This window comes from Anser cygnoides, chromosome 3 (genome assembly GCF_040182565.1).
Source record: "Anser cygnoides isolate HZ-2024a breed goose chromosome 3, Taihu_goose_T2T_genome, whole genome shotgun sequence".
Classification (NCBI taxonomy): domain Eukaryota; kingdom Metazoa; phylum Chordata; class Aves; order Anseriformes; family Anatidae; genus Anser; species Anser cygnoides.
In genome coordinates this window covers 79,753,875-79,773,447 of record NC_089875.1, presented here as the reverse complement: position 1 = coordinate 79,773,447, position 19,573 = coordinate 79,753,875, and the positions used below count along the sequence as shown (strand labels likewise).

The window sequence follows — 19,573 nt, the reverse complement described above, 5'->3', positions numbered from 1 at the left end:
GGTGGAAACACAACTGATGCTGTGCTCTGGGGCAAAAATCTGTGGCAGAGCCTGGGGCGTACCGGCGACGGGGAGTGGAAGTGTCTTCGATGGCATAATTTGCTTCGGGGAATTATATGTTATGTTTCTGTGTTTTCCCCTGTCCCTGATTGGTCTGTGTTGTGTGAATATTTAAAATTGTTGCTAGAAACCCAGAGGAAGGAATTTTCATAGGCTGCATCTTTATCTTCTGGCTCATTTATTCTTTGGCCCCAGTAGTGGAAGAGATTACTATGTAACTACCAAGCAGCTCACAGCCAACCCAGCCAAGTCCTGAATGCTTTTATTTAAAAAAAAAACACACATACACACACAAAAGCAGTGGTGTAGCCATGGTGACCTAAGGGTAGGTGAAGGTGAAGGGTGTTGTTTGTTTGAGCCAGTTGAATGTAGTCTGCGGGAAAGAGAAAGAAGGGCAAGGGTACCAGGCAGAAGCGTTTCTTTTGCTATGAACTGATGAGGTCAGAAGTCTGAACACTTGTCTGTTTCATTTCTAATGATATTTCTGATCCCAATTATTGATCAAAGGTTTTAAAAAAAAGATTAGAGATGATCTTTTTAGGATTTTCTTCCTTAAGACAGAGGCTTTTCTCCGAATTAGGAAAAAGCGTGTATCAGACTGAGGGGGGTGGGAAAAGGTTGAAGAAATTCTTGAGCTGTAACTCAGAGCCTTTTATCTGACAGAGAAAACCAAACAAAAAGCCCCACTCTCTGTTCTCAGTTAAGATTACTTTCCATCTATACACACATTTTAAAACTCTGTCAGAAGAAATGGAGTTTCTCACAATGTTTAAATCTAATGGATTTATGATCCCTTATGCTCCTTGTCTGGATAGATGGACGACAGCTGAATAGAAGCTGTGGATCAGTCTCTCCTTACCCTTTCTGTCGTGGTTCAGTACAAAACGTTCTGCAGCAATATCAGCTTCAGGTACCTGTGATCCCCCTGCTCCCCTGCTGTGCTGGCATCCCTGTTCGTGCAGGTGTGCTCTGGACCGGCTCACCAGCACTCCTTATAGAGCTGATCACAACACCGGTCAGTTTTAAGGAGAAAAAAAAAAAAAAAAGTAAATTGAAGATTAAAAGGTAACCCCAGAGATGTCTCTACATGTTCTAGACCAGGCAAGAGAAGGAAGCACAGAAGCCAGTATTGCTACTGAACTTGTACCCCTTCTATCTTGACAGAACAGCAACTGACTGCTTTGCCTGGGAATGAATATATGCAGACTAGACAGATGTGCATTGGAGGTGCTTGATGTTCTTTTGTATGGTAAGGGATAAAAGTTGTTAAATTAGTGTTTTTATTTACCAGATTCTTTCACTGAATTGGAATAAGCAAATGTTTTTACTGCAGCTTACCATAAACAAACAGAAGGGTGTTTGGAAATCCTGACCAGCTTTTGTGTAGGAGAGAGCAATCATAACAAACTGGTTCTGTGAGAAACTGAAAACAAATAAAAGATGAGCTGTTACCCATCGTTTACAAAAGCAGAAGTGATTGTGCCTAAGAAGTAGCAAGTGACTTTAAACATTGAAAACCCTTGTTTGCCAGCCTGGGACAAATTTCAGTAATACTTCACGTTCTCCTGTTTTTAGAAGATCTTGGGAAACCAAATGCAAGGACTTTAACCAACTCTGGACTCAGAGAAGGGTGGAAAATCTCCAACTACTGCATTTAGTACTGCAAGAAGTCTTCTGAATCTCCCTAAGGTATTTCCAAGAATACCAACACCTTTCCTATGTGTTTCTGAGAGTGTTACTAGCCAGTTACAGTGTTGCAGTTAAAATTAAAGCAAAGAATCCATCCCTCTAACAAACAAACAAACAAAAAAGCTTTGTGTGAGGAAAACACTTCTTGTATCAAGAAAAAAAATCAGTGAGATTTCCTACTTCTTTGAAACTATTTTCTGTATTATTTTGTGTTCTTGGCATATTTCAGCCTTTCAGTCCAACATTACTGTAACAAGTGATAGGTAGGCATTATTAAGATGAGCAGAATATTTCCAGTTGTGTGGCCAAAGGATGGATTTGTGTATATTTGTATTTTTTTTAAAGCAGCAGTTAATTCATTGTTAAATGACACCAAATCCCCAAAGCAATACTCCACTTTCACTTTTTAGTGATTTTTTTGTGACTGAGTAATGTCTGAGTGTCTTGATAGTAAATAACTCACGTTGGCTGTATTTGTGCAACCGTATCTGTGCCCAAAAGAAAGTCTCCAGCGTTAAAAAGTAAAGGGTTAGGCTCAGACTGGAAATGGAGCTGATGAAATGGTAATAAGACTTATGCCTGAAATTGCACTTTTTTCTTAGTTATATCCTCCATGGAGCAGAGGCCTATCTTAAGCAGTCTTGGGATCGTCACAGAGAATTTCTTGTCTGTGTGGTTCCTCTGTAACCAAGTAGCCTGGAAAACTGAAGCCACATATCAAATGCTTTTGTGACTGCGATGGTAGGAAAAACAAATACAGTCTGTTTTATGGGGAAGGATGAAACCTTCCATATATAAATATCTTTAAGACATGCAAATTGACTGTGCTGTGTAGATACTCACTTCGCTCTGAGCAATGTAGCGAGAGCTGTAGGGACCAGTATTGTTAGTACAGTGTTTTGTGCAGGTGACATGTTGAGAAACCAGTTTGATGTCTCTGCAAGCCTCTGCATCAGGCTGTGCTGAATGCAGGTGAGCTGATGATAATTTAGAACTTCCACATTGGCAAATTCCAATCCAGATTCAGGAATTTTGTTCTCTGTCTGAGATGTGGACTTCAAAGACCACGCTTACATAATGGTAAATCTGGTAAATACTTAGGTCCCAGCAATATTTGTGCATCAGATTTTGAGTTATCTGAGAGAACGCTTGTATTGCCACTAGTGCTTACTGAGAGAACTTCATAAATATGTTAAAATCAAATAACTTTTAGGTTTAGCTAGTCTGTATTTTGTACTCTTCCTCTGTTTGAAATCAACAGGAAGAAACATCGCTTGTCTTTCTCAGACTCAGTGTAAGTAAAGAGGTAAAGCTAGCATTTTTTTGCAATATGCAACTCATGTTATATTTGAAAGGATAGTCACAGTGGTGATGCAATAACTTCTGTCCGCTCACTGATTGGCAACACTGCCAGATCTAAGAGTTAAAGGACTGTAAGGTAGAGAGATATCTTCCAAACCTATTTTTGCATCTATATTTACTGAAGAACAAGTGTGTCCTGATAAGGTAGTGTTGCCATGTGAATGAATGAACCTGGCCAAACCTAGAAGTCAGCCCTTTGGTTACAGTGGCTTGTGTCATCTGGATGCAGTCCTTCATTCAGTTCTTCTTGGCTGCATTCAGCATGTTACTGTCCAAAGATGGAGCAGGGGGGAACAAAAAAAACCCCAGTAAGTCTGTGCTTAGAGTACTGGAACATGTACAATACAACTACTCAATTCATTGGCAAGGTGAGGATCAGTCTGTCCCTCCTGCAAATCCTCTGATTCAAATCCAGATTTTCATGTGCCATTTGGTAGAGGGAAAAATCAAGCACCGTTTAATTATCCTCTTAGCCCCTAGATCTATCTCCAGAATCCTTGGACTGTCACTGGAGAGAATGGGTGGGTGCTTCAGGCCAACTTTGTGCCAGTCAGCACCTTTTGGGCCAGTGTGTGTGTTTCTGTTCCCAGTTCAAGATGAATAGCTTCCATTTTTGCATAATTCAGTGGCTTTTAATCTCAGTATTGCCAGCCTTAAGCATTCAAACAATGGAAGTCACTTCCCAGACATTAGTAATTAAAAAAATTCAGACGCTTTTCATAATAGTTCATAAGTCTGTTAGATTGTTTTCAAGCTTTTTTCAGCAGCCTTGAGACCTGAAATTTCATTCTTTGTTTGAAATGAAAGCTTCCTTTCAGGTGCAGTTTGGTTCCAGGAGCTGTACTTGGTGACAGGGAAGGAAATCATAATGACTGCTTTATTTTGACTGTTCCTTACCTTAAAATGTGTTTATTTTCTGATCACCTCTTACCTTTGACTGCAATAAAACATTTGTCTAGTGGTAGAGACTGAGCTAGCATTCTTTTCTTCCTACAACAGTCTGCCTCTGATGGTGAGACACTGGCACAGCTTGCCCAGAGAAGCTGTGGATGCCCCATCCCTGGAGGTGCTCAAGGCCAGGCTGGATGGGGCTTTGAGCAGCCTGGTCTGGTGGGAGGTGTCCCTGCCCTTGGCAGGGGGGTTGTAACTAGCTGATCTTTGAGGTCCCTTTCAACCCAAGCTGTTCCGTGTTGTCAAATTGTACTTTAGTAGGTCTGTTTTTAAGTGAAGATGCTGTTGCATCTAGACATTCCTCTAGAGAGGTGCTAGCACTGATATATTTACTTTTTATTACTTGCTGTGGACCAAATTTAGAGGCAACATAGGTAGCTTCCATATGGATTAGGGACTGGGAATCTAAACTAATGAAAGACTTACTGAAATTAAAAAATATATATATTGTAGTACCGCGGAGTTGTCAGAAGAATACAGTGAAATACAGCACTTAAGACTCCTTTCGATCATATAAAAAAAGCTTATGAAGTTTCTAGCACGTTAAAAAAGCTATTTTAAATAGTGTGGTTTTGTTGGGTATACGCAGTTTAATTTGGTCATTATTCCTTTCTGAAATCGGTTGTCCCTTTTATGTTAGCAGAAGTTGCTTTTGCTTTAATAGTTCATAGCAGCAGGAATCAAATGCTTTACACTCAAACAAGAATAAGTATTAAGAAGATAAACTCTGATCATGCTGGTACCAGCAATATTTGATGTGTTTTAAATAATTAAAAATGCTAATGTGATATCCTTGTAGATAAAGTGCGTAGTTAAGGCAATTAACAACATAAGATCTTGTCAAGTGAGGCTTTCAATGTGACTTCTTTTCTGCTACAAAAAAGCCCTAACACTTCCATGAAAAGTGGTTGTAATCAGTCGTACAACCACCTGTGGTGGAGGGGACCTCAAAAGATCATCAGGCCCAACCTGAAAAATGTGAAAAGTGAGGCTGGATGAGATGATCCAGCACCATGTACAGTTCTGTCTTGAAAACCTGCAATGATGGGGACTCCACCGTGTCCTTGGGGAATTTGTGTCAGTGATTCTTGCCGTAAGAAATTTCCTCTTTATATCAGAATGAAGCGTCTCCTAGTGCAATTGTACTCGTTGTCTTTTGTCTTTACCATGTGGCTCCTTGTGAAGAGGGAGCCTCTGTCCTCTTCACAGCTGCCTTTTAAGTACTGGGGCACTGTGATGAGGTCCCCCCTGAGCCTTCTCTCCAGGGTGGAAAGACGTAACTCCTGAAGTTTTTCCTCATAGGGCAGGTCCTCCAGCCCTTGGATCATCTTCATGGCCTTCCTCTGGACCCTCTCCAGGCTGTCTGCACCTTTTTTTGAATTGTGTGTGTGTGGGGGGGACTGGACACAGTGCACCAGGTGCAGCCTGACAAGCTCTTCGTAGGGTGTGATGATCACACCTTGATCTCTGCTAGCAATACCCTGTGGATGTAGCACAGGACCTGGTTTGCTTTCCTTGCTGCAGCACTATACAACTGACTCATGTTCAGCTTGGTGTCCACCAGGACCCCAGTTGCCTCTCAGCATGGCTGCTCCTCAGCCACATAGATCCTTTCCTGGGCTCCTCTGAACTGGTAGGAAGATTGTGGGTCTTCCAAACTGAGCTTCGACGTCGCTAAGGACTTCAGTAATATTGAAGGAGCTGTTTTGTCCTTGGACATATCCGTGAAGAAAATATTTGGGAGAAGAAATCTCTCCATGGCTCTCTTGTGGAGTTCTGGTGTAACTATATCCAGGGAAGTCATCTCTGTTTTCTGGGACATGAATACTCTATAATAGTAATAGGCCACTCTTGTCCTGTTTGAAATTCGTGCTTTCCTGTTTTGATTTTGAATTCCTTCCCTGCCAGGCAGTTTGGTTTTGATAGAGGTGTCCACCATGCCCTCCAGGAATCTCATCTTGAACCATACAAATACGAAAATGCAACTATATTTGACATTGGCTTTATGTTAAATATTATTGGTTGGATTCCAGGTGAAGTACATCTTCTCCAGGGACTGCACCTATCCCAACTTTGCCCAATTGTGGCTCGCTTGATGCCTGTCTACCTCTGGGTTCTCCAAACCCAAAGGCCTGTTTCTTCTATTTTCTATAATTTTAAATTCTCCTACTGGGGAGAATATTATTAGGTTACCTCCCACTGCAGAAAGAGATCCACTCCTTTTGTTGCAAGAAAACCTTTTAAATATGAGTGGCTAATTATTTCAAGATTTGATTTCTTCTTTCTTCACTAGTGAGAATGCTTAATGCTTAAGTACCAGTTGAGATCTGCTTGCCTAATAGCAAGGCATTTTCATAATTCACCTAGCTGCATCTGTAGAAGAGATCTAATATTAATATTTCACCATTTTTTTCAAATGTAAAACAACATTTTTATAGCAATATATGAAATGAATAGCAATATATGAAATATGAAATAAAAAGATTCGCAAAAATGTAGGCTGTTTAACTATGAATTCAGCCTAATTCTGATTCAAGACTTTGGCCAAATTATTGATGAATTTGAAAATAGCAAGTTTTGACCTGAAGTAAATAGTAGGATGTGATGTGTTTTGTGGAAGTTAGTGGATGTTCTCAATTTCTAGGATTAATTCAGAATATTCAGTATTCACTGTGGCTTTTTCAGCCATCATACTTAGCAGAATTCTCTCTCCAGAAGGTTTTTAGCATGGCTTACTTTGGAAATATTCTAAATGATTCCCTGTACTTTTGACACTTGGAAGCATTGTATTTAAAACCAAAAATCTTTGATTGTTGGGCACTTATGCAAGAAGCTTTTTTTATTGTTTTGGAGTTCCTTTTCGTGATGAACTTCTATCAGAGTATTTTCTTGAATAAATACTATTTTTTTTTCCACATTTTATCAATAGTCATTTAGGGCTCAGTTACTTGCCTAAACATGGATGTGTAGTGCTATCTGATACTGTGCTATTGTGCCAAGCATCTGGCTCCTGATCCAGAAGAGACTGGATGTCCTGTATGTATGACTTACGTGACATCTCTCAACTCCTCGGGTCTTAGCAGGGGGTCTGATATGGCAGTAAATGAAATGACAGTATCATGAACTGAAGTCTTAATTGAGCTTAATTGAGGGGGGGAAAAAACAACAACCAAAAAAACCTTAATGCTTGGATACAGTGCTTACAAAGTGAAATAATAATCAAACTTCATATAAATTGCAGTTGCACTAGAATTGCTACTGGGTTTTCCAGTCCTTGAAACAAAACAAGTATGACAAATATGCAAAAATGAATACTAAAGAATATGTGTATCTTTTAGTATTACGGCATATTTGCTTTGGATCAATATTGATTCTAGCTAGATGTTAAAGGATTCTTAGGCTGGTGTAATAAATGGAACGGCTACAACTCATAAATGTGTTCCACCAGGACGCTTGGAGAGACTTGGAGGCACATACATGCGCTGGGGTTTTGATGGAATTTATTCTATTGGAGTCCTCACCCTGGACCGGTTGGTAACACTTCTCCCAGGCCAATTGGGCTTCGGCAGTAGTAAGGCTGGAGTCATGTCTATCTCAGTGAGTGTTTGTAGCATTGGAGGTGGAAAGAATGCTCAGTTCACAGGCTGTTTAGATGCTGGGAAGCTAGATGGAGTAATTCATATTAACCTGTAGCTTTCTGTGGTTAATGTTCATGCTAAATTTTCACTTGCACGTCTGTGGTGAAAACTCAAGTGTATTAGGGAGTTTTTCTCTCCTACCATAAAAATACAGTTACTGGAAATAACAAAGATGCATTTTTTCCTATTAAAAGCAATGTCAATACCATCTGTCATGAATCTAAGATCTCAAAGTGGATCTTTACTCGCAAAATACTTGCTAGACTTCTTTTGTTTATTTTTTTGAGAATCATAGTGGAATGGGTTTGGGAGGTTACCAGTAGCTGTTCAGTATTTTACCAATGAAAGCTGAGACTTGAACGTTCTGTAAGCATTGCTCTCCAAGTATTTAAGTGTAAAAAGCTAGATTCCAGTTAAAGTTACTGAAGATGCAATGTTTTAACTTGAGTTATGAATAGCTGTTTGTAGCATTCGGTGATTCTTAACAGACAATGTCCTTGAAAGTTTTGAAAATATATACCTTATTTACGAACAAGTGCTCTCAGAGCCTTTTACATTACATTTTTTTTACTGTCGAGTATATGGATGTTGCCTCAGCAAAAGCTGAGCTCCAGAAATTTACAAGGAATTATGCTTGGCAATGTTTAGCTTGGCATGCAATTCACATGCTTTGGTTAGACATTTATGACTGTCTCCGCAATCATCGTATTCTTGGTTCCAGGAGCAGTATTTGCAAACCCTAGGAGGCCTGCTGAGGTCCAAGTTCAATGTCTGTGTAGTGATAGATGCTTAAGAAGAAGGATCCTCAACAGGCCGCAAGTTGTTTGCAGGTTTATGAAGGAAGAACAGGATGTCTAAGCTAGCTGGTACAAAAAGTCAGAGGTGTGTGTGTTTAACATGCCTCACTCTCCTGGAAGTAAGCATTTAACTGCAGCATTTCTAAGTCTTTCAAAAGTGCCTAGATTCATAGTGCCCTTATGAACTCAGGCAGCAAGTTACTTCCGCAAACAAGTGATTTACTTCTTTCTTTTAAAATTCCTTTTTTTTTTTTTTAAAGATATAAAAAAATCTAAGAGCTGTTGATACAGCACTTGCCTAATAATAGATCTGAGTTCAGTTGTCTTTACTGTGATGGGCATTCAAAACTGCTCATATCACCTTGTGTGAAGAAAAGTAGAGAGAGAAATGCTGATGTGTTTTACTGTCCCACTATGAGTTGGTCAGAAAGTGTGACAGTGGGTAGGAATAGGTGCCTATAATCCAGTGATGGAGGTGTTGCCCTGGGGGGAGGGAGATCTGGTTCTGTCCTGAGAGCTGGACCCAGAACGTTGTGTTGGCATTTTGTAAGCCAGCCTGTACGTGAAATGTGTAATACAGCCCTGCTTTCAACTGCTATAAAAATGGGGGATCTGAGTGTGTTTTTTCCCATTAGGTCAGCTGAAAACAGAGCTGATAGGAAGTCCAGCCCTTGAGAGGTCTCCATCTATAGTATCTCTGCAACTCACCAGGTACTTCTGCACATACCCGTTTCTGAGACAGGGTTATTGCTGAGAAGTGACAGCACATGATGCAGTTCCTGGAGCTGTCATTGTAACTGGTCTTTCTTTTGGCAGCCAAATGTGTCGACAGCTACTGCTAGTCACGTGTATAACTACTAGTTATACAGGTCTCTTACAAAACATCCATTGAACGGTCTATCTTGAAATCCGTAAGTACCCGAAGGATTTTAAGTATTGCTTATGGGATTGATTCTGAAAAAAGAGTAGAGCACATTGAAATTTGATGTTTGCAAACAAGAACTGGAATGTCTTTCTGGTAACCTAATTGACGGAGCTAAATTAGAGTGATCTTTTACTTTATTACAAGTATTATTTTAAAGTGAGTTTCTTAAAACATGTTTTCAAAGATATGACTCATGTTGTAAAATGCATCACATGCATTCTCAAAATGAGTTGTTTCAGTTATATTACCTGTCACCTCCCCTCCTTCCTGGTGTGTTTTTTCTGCGCTGAGAGGAATTTTTATGTGGATTGGCACTGGGTGTTAATGATGGTGGGCAGCGTCAGAAGATTTTCTAGGTAGCTGAACTGGAATACAGAATGTGTCTTCACTAGACTTGGGAAGTATGTTGAGCAGAGGACAAGAGGAAAATAAGAAATCTTTTGTTTCAATAAAATATACAAGTATGAAGTCTAGATGTCTTGTACAAAGCCTAAGTAAAAGTTCTGGATGAATTCCTTGAGGGAAAGACTGTACTAACTCTACCATCAGCTTGGGCAGGTCATTCAGCTCTTTTCCTTGCTAAGAGGTTGGGTGGCCTGATGTTTCCTTTGTGTTCCCGGTAGATCTGTGAGCCATAACTTCCTCTGACTCCTTCCGCAGTATTTCTCCCATCCCAGATGAGATTTATCTATGTTCTTTTCTAGCTTAGCTGGTTAAGGTTATACATGTAGCTGGCACAGTGTAAACATGTTACAGGCAGTGAATATAAGAAATAAAGTGGTCTATACTAAAAGGGTAGTGTAGATAATGGAAATTCTATTTTCTCTAAACAATAGATGCTTTCTTGATCTGCAGAAGGCAGATCAAAGTGGTGAAGGACTGAGAGAAACCATCCATCGTGGGGATAAGAAGTACTGGATTGTAGTGAGGGAAACCAGTGTCCTTCCAGAATGCCATAGGCTTAATGCTTTGTTAGTCTGCAACCATGGTGCTTACAGCACTTCTGAAGGAAATTTCCGGGTGTTTCAATGCAAGCTTGGAGTAAAAAAGATATAGGTCAGGTATGGTGAGAGTCCTGAAGAAAAGGTGCCAAAAGAAGTTACCACTGCAGATGTAGTGGTGCAGGTTCAAAAGTTCAGATTTTGCATGATCACAATTTTGAGACAGGTATGCAGCAACCAGTATTGAAAATTGCATATATACATCTCTGCTATCTTGTATTCCTTCTGACAAGATCTCACAGCTTTCTTCAAGGTAAGCATGGAATTTCAACATACAGGAGCATTTTTACAGTTCTCACTGATTATTTAACTATGACAGTGTCAGTATGTTCATATATGTATAACTGATACCGGAAGAATCCTTTGAAGAAATCTCACAGCTGTCTCTTCCTCTTAGAAAGAAACAAATTCAGGTGCCAGTCTGTCCTGTAGGTCCCATCAGATTATATCTTTCTGACATATATATACTATGTAGTAGTAAGCCATAATAATTGGAACAGAGTCTACTACAAGGTGGAGGAGAAAAAGCTTTTGGAGGAAAACTTTCTGACATATGCTGTGGAGGATAAATAAATAACTTCCCATCACAGAAGAGAGAGTATTTGATTAGTGTGTGGAGTGGCAGATAGATGGTGGCAAGAGAGATTATTCCTTACTTGGGACATCTGAGTATCCTGGAGGGAGAGCTTCCACCTGGAAGATGGGGCTGACAGGAAAAGAGTTGCAGCAAGGAACTGCAAACTTTCAGTGCCGTGGGAAAGGCTAAGAGACTTGTGAAAGGAGCAGGGAAGAGATGCCTGTTAGGATTCGTATCTGAAGGAGAAAGTTCCCAAAAAGCAGAGATGACTAGGCATACTTTACCACTTAGGGCTTTCTTCATGGCAATGTATAAAAAGTTTGGAGTCAGGTAGCCCTTTCGATTCTCTCCCTTCTCTTCACCCCCAAACACAATGGCCAGAAATACGTTTGTCTGTAAATCTTATTTATTCTCATTATCTCATTATGACTTGGATTTTCTTTTTTTTCTTTCCAATTAAATTTTCTAATACTTCATTCAAACCTGTCTTTTCAATATAAAAGTGTTTTTAATCACTCTGAGTTCATTATGAGGTAAAGGTCTAGATTAATTGGATGTACTTCAAAGCTCTGGCTAAGTTTGGGTCCTGGCACCCCTACTTAAAATTGTAAATCAATTAAAAGTGAATAGTACTGAAAGTTACATGTGAAAATTCCTTTTATTCTTAAAGCAGTTTGCAGCTTAACAGTAATACAGGCATCCCTGTAATACAAGTTTATGCTGGAATGGCATTAACCAGGCTTACAGGAGTTTTGATATAACCTAAGCGTTAGGAAAAAGAGTGTTAGGGAAGGTTGTATACGTGTTTTTTCCATGTTTTTACCCATCGTTGGCTTCTCTAATACAAACATAAACAGTATGAAAAAAATCTACTTTTTTTTTTTTTTTAATTCAACATTCCTGTGTTAGGAAATATTGGAATTAGAAATACTCAGTGCCTTTCCTGTAGTAAGACAATCATATCCAACCTCAGTTTGGGCACTGGAGCAGTTAGCTTTTTTGTCTTTAACTTTTTGGACATGTAAATTCTTAACGCTTTTAAAGGGTAAGTTGAAGAAAAAAATCTGGAAGAGCTGTACTGACCACATGGAACAACAGCCAAACTGGAACCATTAGCACTGAGCTCTGCTGCTAAGTGAACTGTTAGACATTATCCATTATAATCCACCATAGTCAACAGAAAGTGCAGGCAGCTGTTCTGCAGATACTTCTCCACAACGAAGATGCAAAACATGAAGATCTTGTCTTCTCTTCTAAAACCTAGATGGGGTGGGTTTCAATGGACATGGGTTCTTTTGGTTGCTTTCTTTGAAATGTGATGGTGTTGTGTTGTTTTTTTTTTTTCTGGTCACTTGCAAGTTTGAGTCACTTGCAAGTTTGAGTCTACTCCTGCCCTTGGCTCTTTGTCTTTCCTTGTATATTCCCAGTCTTCACTCCTGAACTAAGCATTTAGCCAGTACTGGCACTGTTAAGTTTGCTAATATTGATGAAGCTTTCCCTCCTTTCTGGGAATGGATGTGGGTGAAGTTATCTACCCTTCTGACTTCCAAAAGAGACATGACAAAGGTTTACTTCGGACTGTTAATGTATATGAAAGATGTCATGCTAATTTAATGAATGATAGGTAAAATTGATAGTGATTTTGTGACCAGTTACTGTAGGACATGATTAAATTGTCAAAATGTAAACATGGAAGCTTATTACTATGCTGTTGCAATACTTGTGTTTGGAAAATTGCTGATTGGTCATACTCTTATGTACCGAGAACTTCAAACTCGGATAAAAATAGTTTTTTTTTTTATTCATAGTGTAGAAAGCACACACTGAACACATAGCAAATATTTTGTCCTATTGTGGTTATGCTTTGAGGGGGGAAAAAAGACTCCTTGAAATATCCTGGTCACTCTCCTGGAGGTATAGATTATCTTGAAGTATAGTTCTGCCACCCTGTGGCTACTGAAGGTCATTCTTAAAGTCATGTTTACTTAGGTACTTATAGCCTTTTTATTTTAAATTTTATGAATGCTCTTTTTTTAAAAAAGTTGAAGGAGTCTTATAAGTCCAAGAGAGGTGTATAAACTCTCCATCATTTTATTGAAATAAGTATAAAAGAAAGATATATAAGTATTCAAATTTACTGGGAATGTTTTTAAGTTAATATATCTTCTCATGGTGGTGTAGCATGCAGCCATATAACTGGTCACCTCACAAGGCCATCTTCTATCCAGCAATCACTTATGCTTTACTATAGCATTTTTTATTTCTAAGCAGAAAATGTTTACTACTTATGTCTGAAATACAAAAGTTCACTGTAGACTATCTGCTGTACTGTATACCTCTCTCACATGTAAATTTTCTATATGCAGATTTGAAGGGGTTTCAAAAACATGCCCACATATTTGTGACTCTCACTACTCTAAAAGAATGACTGCCGTGTTCAATAAAAGCACCGTGATGGCTGTGACAGTTGAAAATTCAGGCTTATCCGAGTGAGTCACTGATGAAGTTGACAGCATTTCAGAGCACACCTCGCTCTTGTGTGTCCATTTCAGAATTAGTTTCTCTAGTTATCAGTAGAAATAATTATGATCTCTCTAGTTTAGTTTCTGTTACTCTGCAGTATAAACCATTCTGACCTCATTTAAGGAAGTCTTCCACATCTTGCTACAAACTTGTCAAATTTTCCAGAAGAAAAATGCTTGGGTTTAAAGAACAACAACAGAAACAATGTGTAACAAAAAACCCTTTCCCCCCCTTTTTTGTTTATTTATTTTTTTTAATCCAGTGAATTTAATGCAAATGAAATTAAAAATGAAGCTTCAGTTATAAATGACTTAGGCCACCCTGTCTTTTCCTTTCTTGAGTTCTACAGGAAAAATCTTGAAATTATACTTTGGCAAAGTGAGTTAGGTTCATGCCAGCAGCAGTGTGCATAAAAACTAAAATGCTGTAGAGCTTTCACCCTGAGCCTTCATAACGACTGTGGACATAGTGTATGGTTTAGATGCTTTACTTTTAGAGAGCTTTACGTATTTGTTGCCAGAGTTTCAGAAAGGTGAGACGATAAATTATAATACTGTTCTCCTGACAGTTCTCTAATAATGACACATGGGTCAACTGTAGGGAATGGCCTTCTCCTCTTGGCAGGTAAACAATCAGTATTGTAGCTTAAATGATAGCAGTAGTAAGTGGTTCTATAAAGCTAAGCTGATAATGCAGACTGCTACAGTTATTACAGTTGTATGAAACTGATTTTTAAAATGAAAATTATTAAACAATATAGATACATCTTGGAAAAAAACAACTTATTGAAATTTACTGAACTCCAAATGCCTAGTTTCCCGTGGAACTGTGGACAGTTTCCTTGTTCCTGTGTAGTGTGCTGCTGTGTTCAGTTACCTGTCTGCATATGGCTTTATCAGCAGAATGCCTCCACCTCTTGCTCAACTGGTAGTGTGTATATAAAATAGGCCTAAAGTTACACAGACAGACATAAACTTAGTATCTGTTTTTGTCTGACTGCCTCTTCAGAAAGTGTTCTGAATACTGATGTATTAAAATATGTAGAAAGCACACATGAATATGGACGAAATTGTGATTCTGCTTGTACGTCCTTTACCACTGTGGTTTCATTTTGTATCTGTGGTTTAAAATCTTAATGATTTGTGAAGTCATTTTTGTAATTTGGTGGTGATAGACAACAAGATTAATAATTCTAATTGACTGTAGCTGGTAGCCTGAAGATAGCACAAGAAAATAGCTTGTAGCTAATCAGAAGAGCATAAGGTTTTGATTTTTCTGTTTTTACTTATTTGATTACTTTACTGATTTTGTTGAATGTTTTCTTGCATTGTTTTGACTGACCCATGTTTTTCCAACAAATCCAATCTTTTTATTTTTTTTTTCTCCCTTGGTATTGTAATTGCTACTAAATCTTAGAGGTGGATAGTTGTATTTTTTTTGCTTTTTTGTACTATAAATGCTTTCTCTTGGAAGTCACTGTATGCAGGCACTAAATCAGACGAGAAACTTGCAGTTGGTCTGAGTTATGGTTTCACTGACAGCCTGGGGCAGTGGCAGAGCTTTCCTGACAGTTGTGACTTTCTTGAAAATGTTTGTATGGAATGGAAAAAAAAATATTTCAATTCTCAAAGATGTTAAAGGGGAAAAGTAATGTCTCCCAGGCAAGCAGGAGAAGTTTTTCAACATACTCAGAAGAGAAAGTTTGCAACTAACCTTTCTTTTTTGCTTTGTTTCCAAGGGGTTCCATTTCCACAAATTCACTTAGCAGAGTTCTGATAAAAAATTAGAAGATAATGCTGTACTTTATTCTTTGTGAATAATCATCTTATATGTGCATCTTGTTTCTGATAGAACTTGACAATTCTTTTTCTGAGAGACAGTCAAGCTTAAAAGCATGATTTATTCTGACTTACGAAAACCAGAGTACGTTAAAGATAAATCTAGAAGCTCTCTGAGTAAGGATCTAAACTAGGACAGAAAATTGCCGTGGGTAAATCTTAATGGTCTTATTCTGAGTCTGTTACAGCCTCCTTCAGGATGTGCTATGAAGTCATTCTCGAAGGAAATGGATGTGGTATACTCCTGATGTTATTTTTTTTTTCAATGCTGTGTTTTCTTTTTAAATAAGGATGTTTAAGATTGCATGAAGATCAAATTTAAAGCAGATATTTGAAGTTGTCAAAGGGAAAGTAATATTTCATGGAGTCCAAATGCTCTACCTTCACGCCATACCTATTTGGTTCAAAATTTTGTTGTTATGCAGGAAAGAGTAATGTGATATTTACGTTCCCTTTGGTTTGTTTCACACCTAATCTACGTTGTTATTATTTCTAACTTAAAGTGAAGAAGTGTGCTTTTGAGTGGGATTGTTTTTCAATGCTTGAAATACACATTTGGAAAAGGAGTGACTTCGGGAAAGGAGGTCACTAATTGAAGATCAGAGATTTTGCATTTTCAACTTAGGAATTCTTTATTGAGCATTTGTAGTCTTGTTAACTAGTTTGTGTAGGTGAATTCTCATAAGTTTCTATCAAATTTAGTTTGGCACATTGCAAATGTAATAAAGGTAATGTTGAGTCATTTTCTAACATAATTTAAGAGTCAGAATTAAGAATCTTAAATGTATCAAAGTGAAAGATTGGTAACTGAAAAAATGCATCATCTGTGCTCACAAAAACAACAAAAAAATCCTCACAATAAACAGACTTAGGGGGAAGTTTACAAATTGGCAGGTTTTAATGGTTACTGGCAGGGGACAACCTCTGTTTAGGAAAAAAACCTACAAGCTACATATGTGAAATGGCTTTGGGGTAAACATTTTAATCTCTAGGGTTTAGCTAGCTGGTTTGACTGGTTAACGTTGATGGTTTAAAACAGAATTTTGATAGGCAGTATTGTTTTAGACAGCGTGGAAATAAATAAAAATGGGTGGCCCTCTCCAAAGCAAAAATTCAAGGGGGCTTTTCTCTTCTAAAAAATTAGAGGGCTTTTCACACTATGGGAGTTTTTGGTAGAGTAATGCTTAGCTAATGCAGTGCCATTCTGTTGGTTTAGTGATAAATATTAGATCAGCAACTTTATTTGTGAAAAACTGAAAGGTGAAGGCCTTCTTGAGTGGTCCTAGTGTAAAGGACTCCACAGTTCCCAAAGTTTCTTGCCTCATCCTTTGTTAGGAGATGAAGAACCTAGATCTTCCCGGAAAGAGAAGCCAGTCTTTCTGTTGCTCTGTGTGTCTGTCTGAAGCAACAGGGGCTGCCTTGGCGGGGCGAAGCAATAGCTGCTTTATTCTACTTGCAGACATCTCCAGAGGTTCTCAGCAGTCTGCTCGCATATGTTGCTCCAAATGCCCATTGCATCGTATGTAATATTTCCAAATCAATATTATAGTCAACTAAATTAAGGTAGGAAATAGCGCTTAAATAAATACTATTTTTTTAAATAATCTTTGGACAATTAACTCCTGAACTACAGTGCTAATTTAGATTAGAGAAGAAGCATAGCCTGACAATATGCTACAGATGCAGCTGAATGGCACAGTGCTTCAGGATTTCCTGAGCGTCAAACTACCTTTTACTTTGATGCATCGTAAGGCTAAGATGAAAAATCTATAGAAAGCCTGACATTTCTTGAGGCTGCCACAGAACAGCTTTTTGATATATCGGTTGCACGTTTTCATTTGCTTGGACAGTATGATTCCTTTTGAACTGCTTATCTTTGAAATCCCTACATACACTGTGCTTTCATAAAAAACTGCAGGTTGACACCCCCCATCCCACCAAATTCTATTCTTTCAAAACTTACTGGATCATTGCTAGGTTTTCTGACTTGAAACATTTGCACTCTTTTAGGTTGTGAACAAGCAAAAGAAGCAAAATAAAAATTAGTTGTGTAATATAATAGCAGCAGTGGTTACTAATCCTTGACATAGACTTGGAAGAAGTAACTGTCTCAGAAATAATAAAAAGAAAAAAAAAAACAAAACAAAGAAAAAACAAAACAAAAAACCTACTGTTTTATGGCAAATTCAGGGTGTGTCTCAAACCTTGGATCCAGAGAGTGTTTTCTGTTTGGCCTATATTTTTCTTGTTAATCTTTCCAGCATAATGGAGTATTTCACTAGAACAGAAGGATTTAGGTAGAATTAAAGTTTTTCCATTTAAACTGAAAGTCTTATCCTTAAATTTATAAACTAATCTTTTAAACCAATTTAATTACTTGAAGTAGTTAAATGGAATGACAATAGTATGTTTTAAGCATCCTAACACAAAGACTTTCCTTATGTACCAGTGAAAGTTAGTTTACATTTAAAAAAAAAAAAAAAAAAAGATGGATCCAGCTATTTGAAGCAGGGAAAAAATAAAAAAAGACAAAGCATATCCATACAACAGGTGGAAGCGCTGCTTTTTTTTGTGGACCAGAGAGTTTAGATCTCTGGAAAATGTCAACGTAAGCTTGAATTTCTCCCTTACCAGGCCCTGGCTGTTGTAGGAATTTCTAGCAGTTGCCAGTTATATCAAGCCTGTTGGACACATCTTAACTTTAAAAATTGGCAAATTGGAGATGGTGGAGAAGAAAGATCTATTCATATTTCCCATTTTTCTACTCAAGCTTAATAAAAAATAAAGTGAATTGAGCTCTGCTGTTTCAGGGGATTTCATCATTACATGAATGCTTGTTCCTACTGTGCCACGATGAGTAGGAAGGAGGGTGGCCTGCTGAAATTTGATGTGTTTTTTATCAAGAAGTTTAACATCTTACTGGGCTCTGTTTCTCTAATGCTGACTTCAGATCACAAGAGGGACAGAAGTTGAGAGAAAGTACTTAGTAGCCTCACGGGCCCAATTAGGCTGATGTGCTGCCTCTGGATCTCATTGTGGAGTGCCATGAAAGCAAGTCAACCAACCAACGTGGAAAACCAAGGCAGCATATCCTAGATGCTTTTTGGCAAACCTTGCTGAAGGCCCCCTTGAAAATGTCATCAGGTTGTCTGGGAGCATTAGAGAGAGATTTTTTTTTTTTTCTCTCTTCTGAAATTTGATCTCATAGAAGAAGCATTGATTTTTTTTTATTTTTTTTTCTTTCTCTATTCTTTAGAAAGTATAAGGTTCTGATCCCCTGTGACTGAAGGAAATAATTTTCTTCAGACATGATGTCAAGGTGGATTGCTTTAGACTTGGGCAGTGGCTAGAAAACCAATAAGCTATGTTCTTTATTCTTACGCAGGTGTTTTGTGTGTGTGTGTATATATATATATTAATTATTATATTACTTATATTATATATATTATTATTATTATTATATATATATATATTACTTATTTCACAGAATCATAGAATGGTTTGGGTTGGAAGGCACATTCCAACCCAAGGGGGTTCTATCCCCCTGCCATGGGCAGGGACACCTCCCACCAGACCAGGTTGCCCAAAGCCTTACTGATTGTATGATTCCATGATTGCTGAGAAGCACTGTGTGAGCCAAATTACTAAGTATCCAACAGAGCTGTTGGCAGTTCTTGATGAACTCACCCTCTTGCTCAGCATATAGGCTTTAGGGAAAAGGAAAAAAAACCTGAAGACATTCCGATTCTCAAATTTCTCTATTGTAATGAATACTTAATTGTCTGTGAATTGCATCAAATGATGCAAATATTGTTTAAATAAGCAGATGAAGTAGTGTACCTTTCTTTTAACTATTATATTCAAACCTATTTTTCTTTTATACCTGATATATGAAGTTGAAATATCATGTGTTGATTGTACTGCCTGTTATATCAGTTAAAATTTTGCCATCCAACACTGTTTTCCTTGAGTTCTTTCTGTGGATACTTCAGCTGTTCAGGATGTAGTTAATATTGCAGGTGCCTATACCAGGTTATTTTTGAGAATGAGATGGAGGAAAACTACGTTACACCTAACTAAACACACAATTATATTTCAACTGAATCATAGAATCATTAAGGTTGGAAAAGACCTCCAAGATCATCTGGTCCAACCATCACCCTACCACCAATGTCACCCACTAAACCATGTCCCTAAGCGCCACGTCCAACC

At 38.1% G+C, this 19,573-nt stretch overlaps 1 protein-coding gene across 15 annotated transcripts in view; it reads left to right on the top strand.

Annotated features, from left to right (window-relative positions):
- Positions 1 to 19,573, top strand: part of KLHL32 (kelch like family member 32) — a 123,873-nt gene that overhangs the window by 6,501 nt on the left and 97,799 nt on the right. For 9 of the 15 annotated variants that reach the window (XR_010830445.1, XR_010830447.1, XR_010830446.1 and 6 more), the window contains exons 2-3: positions 1,225 to 1,309; positions 1,636 to 1,749. The exons of 2 other annotated variants lie outside the window; for them this stretch is intronic. The gene's annotated coding sequence lies outside the window, so the exon portion shown is untranslated. The remainder of the gene's footprint in view (positions 1 to 1,224; positions 1,310 to 1,635; positions 1,750 to 19,573) is intronic. 4 more of the 15 variants (XM_066994495.1, XM_066994497.1, XM_066994502.1 and 1 more) reach the window with 2 other exon arrangements.